The sequence below is a fragment of the Agelaius tricolor genome, unplaced genomic scaffold (genome assembly GCF_023055355.1).
Source record: "Agelaius tricolor isolate 1412-34295 unplaced genomic scaffold, bAgeTri1.0.p SCAF_3, whole genome shotgun sequence".
Classification (NCBI taxonomy): Eukaryota; Metazoa; Chordata; class Aves; order Passeriformes; family Icteridae; genus Agelaius; species Agelaius tricolor.
This window is the reverse complement of record NW_027269263.1, coordinates 39,896,167-39,911,689: the sequence shown is the minus strand read 5'-3', so window position 1 is coordinate 39,911,689 and position 15,523 is coordinate 39,896,167. Positions and strand designations below refer to the sequence as shown.

Here is a 15,523-nt window from a genome sequence, read left to right as displayed (position 1 = left end):
TGGTTTTGTTTCTTCTGAATTTTGCTGCTTTACTCACTGTTGCTTGTCACATGGTCCGAGTTGGATGGGAACTGTTTCCCAGCTGAGTTCACCTTCTTCCATGTGCAGTTGTAAGACTGTATGTACATGTCTCTCTCTTAGGTTGATGTCTATTTAGCTATAACCTAGAAGGTGTAAGGGGGGCAGCAGCATTTAGTTCTAGGGAAAGAATGAATGCTCTAATGATAAATTGGTTAAAAGGGTCTAGCTTGTCTGTGTTGAAGAACATAATCTGGGGTTTCTTACAAGGCTAGATTTGAATGAACTGCTGAGCAATTACCCTTGGAAAGCAAAAAGTGTCTTGTGAACCTCAAGTATGACTGTAGTCTTGGCCTCACTACTCTAATGACTTTCCAAGCAAAGCCAGACAAATTGAGGCCTATCAACTTGTATTTCAATTTTTATCCAATCGTATGTCATGTGTACTGTAAAGTGAGGGATCTGCTTGGCAGATGGAGATGCTGTTGAATTCAGAGGGATTTAGTGGCGTGCACCTACATGAATATGTTTGCAGATTGGGATTTGGGATGGTTTGTGCTGAAAGTTGCTTCTTTCTATGGAACATCTGGCATAGTGTCTTGACTGAGATAAAATCTCAAGCTGCATGGACCACTTGCTCATTTCACTGTGTTGCCACTAATAATGCTGCTGTTTTTACTTAAAGTTACTATCTAAACAAATTTAAAAATTGATTTATTTGTGTGAGGTCAGTAATCCTCTTGGCTTGATCAAACTGAATGTTTTGCAAAACAGTCATTGGGTTATGGTATTTATTGAGGCAGTTCTTAAAGTTTGTATTTTTGTTCAAATAACTTTTTCACTTGACTGTCCTGGAATTTTGCTGTGTGTCTTTGGGAAACTATGTTAGGCTTCATTAAAGAAGTGAATTGTTTAAACTTGTGATACAATTCCAATGGGTTTTATGATAGGCGATAGTTGAATACATGATAACCTATTTATCTACCCCTTCTCCCTTGCACTGCCCTCTCCCTTTTCTCTCACTGGAAAAAGTAATGTATAATAGGGAAAGTCTGAACCATTCAAAGTTAGTGCCTCTGTTGCTTTGAGCTGTCTGACAGGTGAAGTAATTTATGCACTGTGGTTCTTAGTGAGCAGTCAAAAGCCACAGTGCCGATAACCATTGATAGACTGTACTTGTTAATGTAGTTCTGTAAGACTTTACAGAAACACAGAGTGTAATTCCCTTGGATGTAGTGCAAATTGGATGTTTCATTTCAGTTGAGGTCAATTAGTAAAGCATTTTCTAAATGCTTCTCGAAAAATTATTTCATAATGTTAATGAAAATATTTTAGTATGGGGTAATACATGTAAATATCAGTAATGTGGACATACATTTATGTTGTTGTTGGTAAACACCCAGTCGGTAAAAAGAAAGCTAGCATGGAATATAGCCTGTTTTTTATCTTATTAGTAGATTACATTACAGTCCTACAAAGAATTGGGCTGATGTGACCTCATGGGTTGGTATAAGGTTCTGTTGGTTTTTGTGTGAGTGCAAGTGATACATTTATTTCTGTTTGTGGATCTTCATCTATTTTGGGGGAGTGAGAGACCTTGTAAGCTTAAATGTGTGAATGAAGTATGCCTAACTGAACTGAAAATCAGTTGCTTTTCAAAGTTATTTATCTACATTAAGATAAATGGTATGAAAGGACTAGTTGTAAGGTAAAATAAATTTGTCTTAGTTCTGTGGAGAATTCCTGAAAGGTGGACAGCACATGCATATTGTATGCTTTGGGCAAAGGCAGTAGTAATTAGCTAATAATAGTTTAAGGTGAATAAAAATTTGCTGTTGTAAATATTGGGGAAGTAAGGAGAAGTCAAATAGAGAGGAAAGTGGTCAGTTCATAAATGAGAAGTTGCATAAAGTTGTTATTAAGCCAAGCCATTATGCTGAATTTCCTGAAATTCCATATATAGTAGGATGAAAAAACAGTGAGCAGTTGCAATCAGAACCATATGAAGTAGTTATTGATGACAAATAGAGGGGGTTCTTGAAAGATCTGAAGATATTTATAAGTCATTTGATCTTCAGGATGCCTCTAAGAAATTAAACAGTAGTACTGATTTTTTAAAAAATAAAGGGGGAAAGAAAAAAAAAAGCATGAGCTTAAGAACTAGATAAGAGGGATTCTTAGTAATATAATGGCAGAAAAATCAGAAAAACAATAATAAGAAGCCTGGAATTTTCTAAGCAGAAATTACTTTAGGAGAGGTTTTTGTTATTCTTGCTTAGTGTTTAAAATTAGGATCTGATACTGCAACAGCATCTGCACACAGTTCAGTGAGTATGGAGAAGTACAGGATTGGCTTGTTTGCCAGATCTGATTGCAGATTCAAGGCCCCAGTAAATGAATAGAGAGTTGTAGCTAGAGTAAAATTTTAAATATTTTCTGAAATTCAAAGGCATCTCAAAAATCTCTTGATAAGAAATTATTTATGTATATGGATAGTCATCTTAATGAAAAATTGGATGAAGGACCATAAACAAAAATAGAACAAAGTATAAAGAATAGATGTGGTGAGTCACAGCAGTTTTAGGTGCTAAAAGAGTATAATCAGTGCTTACATATGCACGTAGTAATACAAGTTTAGCCATTTTAGGTATATTTAGTGTCTGCTTTGCTTAACTTTATGAGAGGTTGAATACTACACTTGCAGCATTAGCAGGCAATGATAGAAGAGTTATGCACAAGACAGGGCAGAAAAGAAAAGGTAATCTAAAGAAATTAGGCACAATGTTGGAAAGTACATTCGAGATTTAGTTTGAAAAATGCAATCTAAAACAATTGAGGGCTCGTAATCCAAACCAGGTATTCATTGTGAGGGAATAACCTGGAAAGCAATATTGCTGAAAAAGGGATAGGAGTGATACCATGGGCCTGATAATCCTGTCAGTTGTGTGAACCCAACTCCCTTTCATACGCAAGGGATTTGTGCATGCTTCTGACAGGAAGGACAGCCCCCAATTTGAAATATGATATATAGACTTTGTAAAATTTAGAACAAGTTTAGGTTGCATCCACCGTGGCATTGAGCAAACATTAGACAAATGGGAGATGGATTTTTATACAAGATTATGGGACTGTGTTTAGAGTACTGTTTTACTTCAGAGCTTTTGCAACAGGTGGGGTAGCTTAGCAGAAACTCAGAGAAGAGCAGCAAAATGTTAAGAAAGCTGAAAGGACTAATTGATTATTAAAAAAAAGATAAATATGTTTTGCTTGGCTCAATTAACAGTTTGTGTGAGAAGGGGAAATTATATCTTCCAAGCATTTTGAAGGGTCTAAACACCTAAAAGGGAGGTAATTTTAAATAAAAGAAGAGGTTGTTTTAATGTGTAAGCTGAGATAAAACTGAAGGAGAAAATTCAGAGCAGTCAGCACAAAACCCCCCAAGATATACCTGAATACCTTCTGGTATGAATAGTATGTCAGGCAGGGCACAGGGGAACCCCCATACCAGGCACTAGCCTGGCCAGGACACCAATACATGTGCAACAGGTAATGAGCCAGGAATGGCATAGAGACCAGCTGACCTTACAGGTTTTGTCCATCCTTGAATAATGCCATAATGAAGGCTTTCATCTTGCATACCTATGGACTTGATCTTGTGGAATCTTTTGCACTTAATTTTGTCCCAAATCCTGCAGTCACTGGCAAGACAGGAAACAAATACATGGATGACATTTTTATGATTTCTTCTTAAAATTTGCATTTCCTTCCTCAAAACAAAAATTGTAATGCATGTTTCAGTCAGGTGTCTAAGGCCTTTCTTTTAAAGTCTGAAGTGAATATTTTACATAGTTGAAGGGGGAATTTTGTTTTAGTTGTACTGAATCATATAGCCAACATACAATCAAGACTAGTTACTGCTCATGAAATAAAGCTTATTTAGGGAAATTAAATATGTTGGTTGTTAAAATCTCAGAATGTCTCTCAATAGAAGTTACTTATTTGGATGGATGTGGTCTTGTCAAGGTTCTGGGCGTTTGCTCAAAGGAAAACAGAAGTTTTACAATACAACATTTGCATTAGGACTCATCTGAAGGGAGCAAGCAGCAAGTGAAAGGGGACATAGCTACCTTAAAATTGCTCTTCATTAGAATGACATTGTGATACCAGTTTACTGTGCAGATGAATTTGGCCTCTATCAAAGTTTCTCAGCTTTTTCTTCAGAGGGTAAACTTCTTGTTACTGCTGGAAGATGTAGTGAAAAGTTAGTGTGATGAACATTAACATATTTTCCTGATTATTTTCTGCAAGCTTTTTGTAGAAACTACCTAAGTTGCTGCTGTCATGCTGAAGTTCATTAGTTTATTTGGGGAGGGGTGATTGTTGTTCTTCAGTTTTAATTCAGAATTCTGATTGTTTAACTTGAAAGCTTATATGGGCAGATATCAGAACTAATAATCTACAAAGAGCAAGTTTCTGGCAACACTGTAGTAAATGTGGTGACTTCAAGCACCTACTTAATCTTCTAAGAATTAGTGGAAACTTAATTATTTAAGAACCATTTTCTATTCTTAAACCAAAACAGTATTTAAATGAATTTATGCCTTAAAATTATTAGTATCTGTTGTAATGTCTTAGGTTTGAATGAATGCTAAGCTAATTACAATATGATCAAGAATGCATATGGAATGCAAGGGTATTACTTCTTTCCTTGTTAAATGGAATAAGCCTGGGCTAAGAGAAGTTGTTTGGTTTGGTTTTGGTTGTTTTTTTGTTTGTTTAATTTTATTCTGGAGCTAGCAGCCTTTAATTACCTTGCTTATTTGCAGTTAAATCTCAATAGATAAGACTTTCATACTCTTTTTTTCCTTTTCTTTCTTAACCCTTTCCCCAGTAGTGAAATAGAGAAATACGATTTGTTAGTTTTTACAGATGAGGTACCAGAGGCACACAGAGGTTCAGATTTTTACTTTGAGAGTGTATGTCAAATAAGATGAAACCCAAATACATTAAAGCCAATTATTTTTATAATAATCCAGTTTTAATTTTTAATAATTGTTTTTATAGAATATAGTTTTAATCCTGTTAATAATTGTTTTATAGAATCCAATTCTGACAGGAAAATGTCTTCATTTTGATCCTTAGTTAAACTATCCATAAAAAGAGGCTACTGTTACTGTCTTTTAAAATTCCTCTTTAATCAGTAGTTGAGAAATCCTGTTTTATTTTTCAAACAGCGCTAATGTTATGTTCTGTGAATTGGAGAACTGAGAACTAAATATGTAAGATCATGAGAATGAGCTGTTTGTGTTTTGTTTTGCTGTGTTTTGTTTTAAAATGCTTGTTCTGAGTGTTGTAGTGGTGTTTTACAGCTTAAATGGGACTGCTTGGAGTTACTGGTAGTATCAGTCCACATTATTACAGGTCAGCGCAGTTCACAGAGGAGATTGGGTATAGGCCAGAGATCCCATCACGTGATCTTGTTTCTGGTTACCAGTCTGACACATATTGATTCTGTGGCCTTAGTTAAATCATTTACAATATTTTTATTCATATTTAGAAAATGGCTATACTGATGTTTGTTTACCTATCTCAAAGAGAAGTGTGAGACTTTAAGCTCTTTAATGCAGGTTTGTGTCTCTTCATGCTTCTATCTCATATCTTAAATATTTGAAAATGAATATAAATTAGGAATATATGAGGAAAGTAAAACTATTCATAAGGTTATTTGCCCTCTACAGTGTTGAGAAGCAGAAAATACAGCACAGATGAGAGGAAGAACAATCTTTATTCCTTAGGGAATAAATAAACTTGGGATACCTAAGCAGAGAAATATTGAAGCGGTTGAAAGAAAGAAGCTTATCTTGAGGGAGGATAATAAAACAGCAAGATGGTCCCCAGAATAGTGAGCTTAGGCTTTGCCTGAAGTACTAGATTAGTGAGCTAGGTATCACATCTCAAATACAGTCTCCTTGGAGCAACAAGTTCAAGTCTTAACCAGACCTGAATTACATTTTTAACGGTAAGGTAGTAAAGCTGAGTACTCCGCTTACTGTTTTCCTATCTTTAAACTGAATGTGCGTGCATTTATTTTAACTCCAGATAAATTGTAGCAAGGCAGCTATGTTGCAAGAGAGATCACACATAATAGGGTTATAATAGAGTGTAGTTTTGTTGAATGATACACTGGAGCATGTTTGTCTGTAAGAGTGAACTGTCTTCGTACTATTTTCTATTGGTGTGGGAGGAGCAACAGTTGAGATTATTAGTCTCTCAGAATAATTTACAGTGTTACTTATCAATCCATATCTGCTTAAGATACATAAAAATCTTGTAAGACAGTCACTCTGTTTCAGGGAGCTTTTCTCTCAGAGTTTGGTGGACTTTTGACATGGCTGCTGAGGTTTAGATGGCCCACACTTATGGCTGCATGTGTTTCTTCACTGTTACGTGCTGTGAGGTCTGCTGGTTGGCCTCTGCCTCCCAGTGCAGAGGTTGCCATGCTTCCATGATAAACCACGTGCAGGGATTCTCAGGTCCGTAGATCACCAAATCCTGTGACTAACTTTGAGTAGCTCTGGTCAATTTCTTTGAAGTGCCATAACAACCTGTATTACTGGAACATAATGTACTGGGGGAACTTTCCATTCGGGGTACATCCCAGGGGCTCAATTAAGCTAAATGAAAATAGTTTACTCTGGAGGTAAATCTTTGAGTATATTATAATTATTATGGTGTAGGATAGGTGCAGAACTATGTGTATGAGTTTGTTTGCTCTTCAAATCGATATATTAGAAGAAAACTTGTGGAAATACTATTAGGAATAGTTCTTCCTTACCTGATTATTTTGGTCAGGAGTGTCCATTTTCTAGTGATCTCCATGAAATGATGTAGAATCCAGGCACTGGCCAGGTAAACAGTTACAGAGTTCACAGATGTCCTCTGTAATTTTGGGGTGATAGTATAGCTTTGAAATGTTGTAGATTTTGGAGCTGTTTCTTGGCTGCTTTTCACACCCTAATACCATCTGTGAAACCCCAGGAAAATTAAAATTTCTAACAGTACATGTTCATGTAATGCTACAGTTATACAGTAAATACCTGAAAAAAAATCAGGAATTGCCTCATATAAGTATGAATGTACAACTGTAACTGTGTTTCTAGAGAATATTCTTTACAGTAGAGCCTTGTGCTCTCTGTGAGAAATGGGAATTAATTTCATAGCAGTATTAATTTGTTGTATCAATGTACACATCATTTTGACTCATCATTCAATGTAGTAATTGATTAATCTTAATATTAGTTATTTCTAAAGGGGTTTTGAGTTTGCTTTCTGGGCATCAGTTCTCCACTCTCTTGCCTTCCATGGTGTTACCCATGTGGGTCATGTAGCTCTGTCTTTCTGTCTCTCATTTCTTCTAATCATCATCTTCTCAATCTTTTGACTACAGGCCATAATTCATTCTCTGTTCCTTGTCCCCTTGATGTCTGTACCCATTGACTCCACATGGGATATTTACTGTAATCAAATGAATTTCTAATTGTAAGAAAATTGAAGGAAAAAAAGGATGTATGCAAGTAAAAGGGCAAGAGGACAAAGCACTAAATGTCAGGTGCCTAGCAACAGTAAAATACTGAATTTTACAGCAAAACACTAATAGATTCTGTGGTACCTGAAAAACAAATTCTGCAGCTGTGGGCATGCTGCATTCACAGGATCCAGATGAATGTATAAAGGGTATTTCACACACCTAAAAAATGTGTTTTCAGGTACTCTGTGGGACCTAGTCAGGCATTGCAGCATTGGGGACATTTCGCTTGTTCTTCCAAGGTCATTTTTGTAATTCTAAGGCATAGAAATTCAATTTTTAATTTATTTATTTTTAAAGTGGAAATACTGTTTCTGAGCAGAGGTATGTGCAAAGGCTGACCCCTGTAGTGAAATACTGTGTTTAGTCGGATTTGAAGAATATACAGGGCCCTAACTGTCACACAGTTTGGAACACTTCTAGTAAGTGGGGTTTTTGGATTTTTTTTCCCAAAAAATGCTTCAGATTATTGTATTTTTTTCCAACTTTGCCGAACTTTTTACCCTGTTTAATGCCATGTCCTTCTCTGTTTATGTAACATGAAGTTATTAATTAGAATGGTGTTATGTTAGTCAAAGCATATGGTGTCACAGTAAAAAGGTAAAAGATTAGAAAATGAAAATACAATACTTGGTGCCAATGATTTAATAATATTTAGTGTTGTTTCATTAATATGTCCTGTAGTCAATATGCTGTTGTTACTGAAACATAGCTCCTAGAAAGGTAGGTTTTGTGGTAGATAAATACAATGGCTTTTTCTACTTAGATTTTTATATTGCCAGTATACAATTCTCATTTTTCTCTAGTAGTTTTCATTCTCCTAATAAGCAGTTTAATTGTCTTGTAAGTAGGATTAGTCCAGCTGTAGAAGAGAGTGCTTCTTAAGATCAAAGCAAAAGGGGACTTAAAAATTACATACTGTTCTGCACATAATGCCAAACAAACACCCAGCTTTCCTAGGCATACTGATACTTTTCTGTATGGCTATTTGTGTGCCATAAATTCATGTGCCTGTTAGAAAGCAAAAATATTTTGCTAGTTTTATGGTGATGTTGAATTGCATCTAGATTTGCTTAGGTAGAATTCATGCCTCTTTGGGGTTTGGCTGAAATTGGTGGCATCCTGTGTCAGTCCTGCAGTGCACTTACTGTAAAGGTCAGGTGCGTAACATCTGGACCATGTGTATTAACACAGAATGTGCTGCCTTAGCAAGCACTGGAAAGTAAACCAGTGAAGTCAATAAAGATATGTTCAAGACTTAGGATACTGAAATTGGTGTAAAGACTGTTTATTAGTTGTTTTCAGGAGGTCTTTCCATCTAAGCAAAAGTTGCAACTTCGGCAGTTGTTACCATTTTAAAGGGTTTATGAAAGTTACAGGTTTTGTTCTTTATATGTGTAAGCTAAGAGAAGCTTGTTTTCCTTGGTGGGGAAAGTGAGCTGCATACCTTAAGCAAGAAAAACAAAAAGCTATTTCCATTATTTCTTGTTTTCAGAAACTTACCAAGAGTTTACTTATTTGTATTGTTTTCACTGGTATAGTGCAATCCCTAGTATTGCTGATTTCCAGTATCCACAGTATCAAAATAAATATGACTAAAACATTTTTTTATATTGTGGAAATAATGGTGGAAGGTTAAAGTGTAATGGACATGAGATAAATATCATTGTTCACATATCTTATAACATACAGTAACATTATAAATATATGGGATTGTGGACCTGATTGCCTTACTGGATGAGTCTTTCAAAGGTTCCCAATACAAGATTCTACTGTAAAAAGCCACTAGGGGGAAGTGACCCTCTTGTCTTTTTCCTCAAGGCTTTTTTTGGCTCAGATGTTATGTGTGTGCTATGGTTTGTGGCTTCAGAGACTTCATGTATTTCTTGACTTAGCAGCTGCCCATTGCAAAGACTCACTCTCCTGAGCAGGCAGCCAGCTGATGCAGATGTGTAGCTTGGAGGATGTAAGGTGCACAGGTACTGTCCTGGTAGGAGACACTTGTACTCTGAATATTCAGGAGCCCAGCTGGAGGCACATGCCAACTCTGCCGCCAGCTGGGCCAGATAAAACACTGCTGCTTCTCAGTCACCTGTAGGCCAAGAGAGAGGAAAGACAAGCTGTTTGAAGGTATTTTAATGAGAGCAGGAGAGGACACCTTTTGTGCATAGGTGGTTGAATGGCAGACAGAAGAAATACAAGTGTTGAGTGAGGTGGGTGCATTCATGCACTGGGTCAAAAGACAGGAATGGGAATTTTGGAGAGAACACTGTTTGGAAGGGCAGATGAGGTAGACACTGTAGAAAGAAAAGGGGGGGTTATGTAATGAAATGCTGGTAAGTTACTCTTTAATAGCCAACTCCCTCATTTACATTGTTCACTGGATATTAATTGACTTGTTTCCCAGATGCTAGGTTGCTGCTGAGTGAAGACTGTCATTTGTAAAGTACTGAGTTGCACCATCTGCTTTCCTCCAGTGAGGTTCTGATTAACTGGTATAAACCTTAGAGTGGTTCTTCTGCCTCTTCGCTTACATTACCAGGGCTGCACGTGCAGAATTTATTTCTCTTCTGTTAGTTTATATTTTTTCATTAACACTGAATTTACCTTTTTCATTTTGGTTTAAAAAAAATCTACCATTATCACAATTACACTTACTTCTGTCCTTGTATTAAACTACCATAAAGGCATAAAATTGCATATAATCAAATAAAGGATTTTATCTGTTCCTTAAATAGCTTGCAGGGAGAAAGGTCTCATCTTGGAAAATAGTTTTTCATGGGCATTGCTTCACTTAAGAAAGCTGAGAAAGTTACCATTGTGGAACAGGGTGAATTTCTTCAAATGCTGTTGTCGCTTGGAGAAAATTAGTAATGTCTGCATATACTTCATTTTGTATATTGATTATATAAGAAGGGAATACATTTTATTGCATATGTATATAGAGAGAGCATATACAAATCTAGAGGTCAGCTTAAGTTTGGGATAGATTGCATAGGTTTCCTGTCCCACTTCTAATGCTGTATATATGTTAAGAGTGAATTTTCAACAAAAGAAAAAGATTCAATGGAGGAAACATTCCAAAACTCTAAAAATATTTTTATACCTACCAGCACAAAGGTTTAGAGACCCAGTTTGGATCTCACAGGTGGAAGTAGGTGCAAAGTACTGTTTCTTTATGGCATTTCCTGATCATATGTGATACAAAATTGTTTCCTGTCCTAGACCTTAGATTTACATAATTTGGAAAAGACAGCTTTCAAACTCAACTTTCTCTAAGCAAAATATATCAAATGGCTGTTGTTTAGAACTACTCCAAGTTATGGAATGTAGGTTGCTCTGATCAAAACAATCGTGAGTAGAGAGCAGCTGAATTAGTCAAAGATGTAGACAAACTACATGCAACTCTGCTATTTCTACTATATTAGACAGATACTATCATCCAGCTGCATAGATTTTGATTCTGCTATGAATTTCTTCGGGATTGGATTGGTTCACTATTAATTGCTATTTTTTCTGCTAAAGTTAATGTAAATATGTGTTTACAATAGTGCTTATTGCCACTCTGTTTTGAGTTGTCAGCCACACTGATGTTTCCAGTGAATAAAAGTGACACATTGTTTAAAAGGAGTACATAATCTCCTTTCTCTACCCCTTGTCCTACCTCAGTGCATAGAGGACGGTAAAAAGAGCATAGGTCATCATTCTTACTTGCTTATGTACATCAGAAATTATTGCTGTTATCTTAAATAGCAGGTTGTGGTATCCTTTTCCAAGCAGACAGTTCTGCTGTCACTTGAGTGGCTGCTGTGCTGCTGGCATAGGCCTCCAGTAGTGATATGGCTACGGCTAGTGATAAAAGCTCTGCTTTTAGGGTTGTGGTACTGGTGAGGACTGGTGTGTTTTTAATTGTAGAGGTCTACTTTCATGGAGACCTGCATCAGGGTTCCAATGCTGCCAGAGAGACAAGCTGGCAGATTGTAGTCTTGAATTGCTTGTTACTGCTGTTGTTTAGTTATTTGTTTACTTTTAATTAAGTTTTGTAAGTTATTTATGTGGCCTTGTGGTTAATCTTCTGTAAAGAAAGGGTTTTCTTGTTTGCCTGCCTTTAAAATTTCTGGAGGCCGCCACTCTTGTGCAGGGAAGTCCCATTACGGACTAAGGAAGAAGAACAACACAGAGAATATAGAGGAAAAAATTCCACATATTTAGACGTGTATTAATCAAATAGATATTCTTCACACCTTTTAAACTAGTTTTTACTGAAGGAGATCAAGTCTTGTCACTTAAGTAACTTCAGGAACTTAACAGTTTTGTTGTCTCCTTGGAATTTTTTTTAGAAATTGAGATAAATAAGGGCTTCGGCATTAGTGTAATGAAAATTGATTAAATTAATGAGATTGATTAAATTAGTAAAATTTTCAGAAAGCATCATACTAGTATATATGGAGATACTAAAGAGAGAGAAAGATCAGAGAATCTTAGTGACTTTTAAAATGGAGGTAGCTGATGATGACAGAGGTTGTTATTTCTCTGGTACTTCAAGAAAGCTGAGTAGGAACATTTTGTTGAGACTAGTCCTAGAATAGGAGGGCTTTTGTAGTCACAGGTGTTGTGTGTATATAGATTTTATATGCAAAAAGCATAATAATTGAGAGAGTGTGCTGGTGATCAAGGAGACAAGATTGGCACAGTAGGAAAGTGAAATAGTAGAGTTCATCAAAGAAAAATGATGCCAAAATTGCAGGTAGGGAGATGGGTAGATTTATGGAGTAGGGTGAGTGCAGAAGAGCGCGAATTATGCTTATAAACATCATCCTTGACCATGAGAAATTCTTGTGTAATTAAGGCACATAATCAAAGAAAACTATTTCAGTAGAATGAGGGTATTTGGTAAAAAGAGTACAAATAGCAGGGAGTTAATAATAATTACACTAGAGTTGTGTTGATTATTATGAGCAATATAAAATATAAAACAGTTAAGTTTCAAAATAGGAATCAAATGTAAAATGTAGAATTGTTAGGAAGTTTTGTAATGTACTATCAGTGGGGGAATGTCCTGGTTTGAGACAATACCAGACCATACGGTCACCCCAGGACAGGGAAGGGGATAATCCTTAGTACTCTTTGGACATTTTGTCAGAGAGGGAATAGAGAAGCATTTGAAAACAAATACTCTTCAATTAAATGCTGCCAAGGCTCAAATCCTTAATAGGTAGATCTCACTTACTGTGGGAACTGAAATACCAAAAAAGAAGATGGTTAAATTCCAAGAGCCATCTAGCAGGATATTTGAAACATTATTTATGTAATGGTTTATATTTGTTTATTTATGACCAAGTTCCTTAGGTTTCTGGGATTTGTTTTGTTGGTTGGTTATTTTGGTGTGTTGAGGTTCTTTTAAGCAGTTCAAATGGTATTTTTTAAAAAAGAATTTGTCAGAGAATATATCAGAGTTTCTGTTCATTCTTTTACTCTTTAAGTGTAATATTTTGCTCTTATGGTCTTCTTTTAAGTGCTGATCAGTTCAAAGACCACAGCTGTAGTGCTTGGCAATAATCCAGCTCATGCTGTACAAGGTAAAAACATCTTCCCTTAGAGGAAGCAGATCCCATGGAAGTATGTTTGCTGCAGGATCATGCCAATGAATAACAGTGCTTATTTGCTGGATGTGACTTACATTGTGGTTGTACTTTTTTTATCTTACATCTCAGTTGTCATGCGTTTTTCTCTTGTTTGGGTGTTAGAATGGATGTTGATTGAGGAATCAAAAAATAAACAGACTCTATCATAAAAAAAACAAACTAAAGAGAGAGAACTAAGTGTTGATCTAATTGTGAAAGTAGATCATGTGTCTGAAGGACTGATTTTCCCTCTACACCTTTGTCTAAATAAAAAGTGTGCTTTTTGTCAGTAACGCTTAAGTTACTGAGCAAGTGGCATCTTTCTGAGCAAGTGGTTGGTCTTCCACCCTTTTTTCTTGTGTTATATTAGTGATTTAGAATTTTAAAACTGTTTCTCAGCTGTTGGCTGCCTCTTGGGGTATTCTCTGTAGCACCCAACTTTTCTTCAGTAACTGAGGTTTTAAGTGCAGTCAGTGAGTGGAGTCACATTATGTTCCTTTTCCAGTTGTGTGTTCTGTGACATGTAATTGGGAGGTTATTGATGGAGAAAGAGTCCTGAACTTCAACACTTACCTGAACAAATGTATATTAATCTGAGAATGTATTGCATATTCATTTTCAGTATAGCAGTGCAGTAGGTGAAATTGACTTTCCCTGTGATTGACAAGATTTTTTGGTAAGAACACCTCACAAAGAGTCTTTGGTTGAAAGGGTGTTTATTTTCTTGTACTGTAGTTCTCACCCTGAAGGTTGCAAGCTTGTTTTCACTTTAATAAAACGTTACTTACAATAAATGTTGACTCCAAACACATTGTCAAGAGCTGTATTCTGCAGTTGTATAGGAGGTGTAATATTTCATACCTAAGCAATTCAATTAAGTTAAAGGTTTTTTTTTGAAAGTTCTGAAAAGGAAATGATGGCAGTGGAAGACTACTTTCACAGTTGAAGAACTTCACTGTGGACTAGCTGGCACTAAGCTGTTTGGTGCCTGGGAGCTTCCAAGAAACTTTTCTCACAAAGGAGCATTTTCTCAGCTTGGAATACAATGCTTTAATATCTCCTGTCTCATTATGTTGATATGCTTTGGAAGTTTAGATTATAATTAGGAACTTCCTTTCTTCGTGGTAGTAGTTATATCTTTGTGTAGTTAAAACTGAAATGCCAGTGTCCTGTTCAGTCCATGATACAGTTATCTCCAAATTTTAGTAGGTAGTTTTTCTCTAACCTTTCACAAGCTTGTTGTCAATCTCTTTCTTACACATTTTTCTGTATGTTTTAGCCAGATGGATTATGTGGGATTTTTTTATATGTTAGTAAGCTTTCCCTAGAGGTGCTGGTCTTCACATATTCAGTCCCTTAGTTCAGCAGCGGAGTAAGCAGTACTCTCATAAGATACAAAAAGGCAAGCAAATCTACTTTCCTTTTACTGTTCTAAAAATGAGCGATTTACTGCAACATTAAGAGGAATAACTTTTAGGCTTTACCTTACATAGGGACCTCAAAAATAATTAAGTTACTTCACCTGTAACTGGGGTGGCTCACTGTTTTTAATATTCTGTTTTGCTCATGAACGCAGGAACTGGTTGTCCTCTTTCAGAAATAGCAAAGAGACTTAAGTACATTTACTTTTTAATCAGACACTATAAGGACAGTAGAAGTATAAAATTTTATAGTCAATATAAGGCTAATGATATCTGCATAGCACTTGTGTGGAAGAATAGGGAGGGATTGCAATTAAGCTACTATGTAGTGCTTTTTACCTGTCATTTAAAGACTGGTATAATGTGTTTACCTTTTGCCTTGAATAGGTGAATGCTGCTTCCTATAGATTTTAAAATTGGCAATGTTCCTGCGTGTGACAATGAATGGTGCCATGGTTTTCTAATTTCAGGAGAAGTTTTCAGTGTTGTATAAGTTTATAGTGTAGTAAATCTACCTAATAGTAATTTGGTTAGTCAAAAATGCGCTTATATTGCTTTGTACATTTGAGAACTACCAAGTGCATACTATATAAAACAGATTTAATTCTGGTAAACAGATAGTTCTGAATATGAGCTTACTACAAAACATTTAATATGTACTAAGATTTTACAACACATACGTTTTAGTTCAAACACTAGTAATAGAAAGTACAAATGTTTTAAAGACATGCATAGTGTTGTGAAAATAAAAACATCTCTGAAGTGAATCATATATTGTTTGCATTATTATTTGCAGATTATGGCTAGCAGGACAGAATTTTACAGTAGTATGGTTTTAGTAAGAGGGGCTCTTACTGTGATGTTCTTTGTAAAAG

At 35.9% G+C, this 15,523-nt stretch overlaps 1 protein-coding gene across 1 annotated transcript in view; it reads left to right on the top strand.

Annotated features, from left to right (window-relative positions):
• The window catches only part of ARID2 (AT-rich interaction domain 2), a 93,475-nt gene that overhangs the window by 4,349 nt on the left and 73,603 nt on the right, over positions 1-15,523 (top strand). The window lies entirely within an intron of this gene.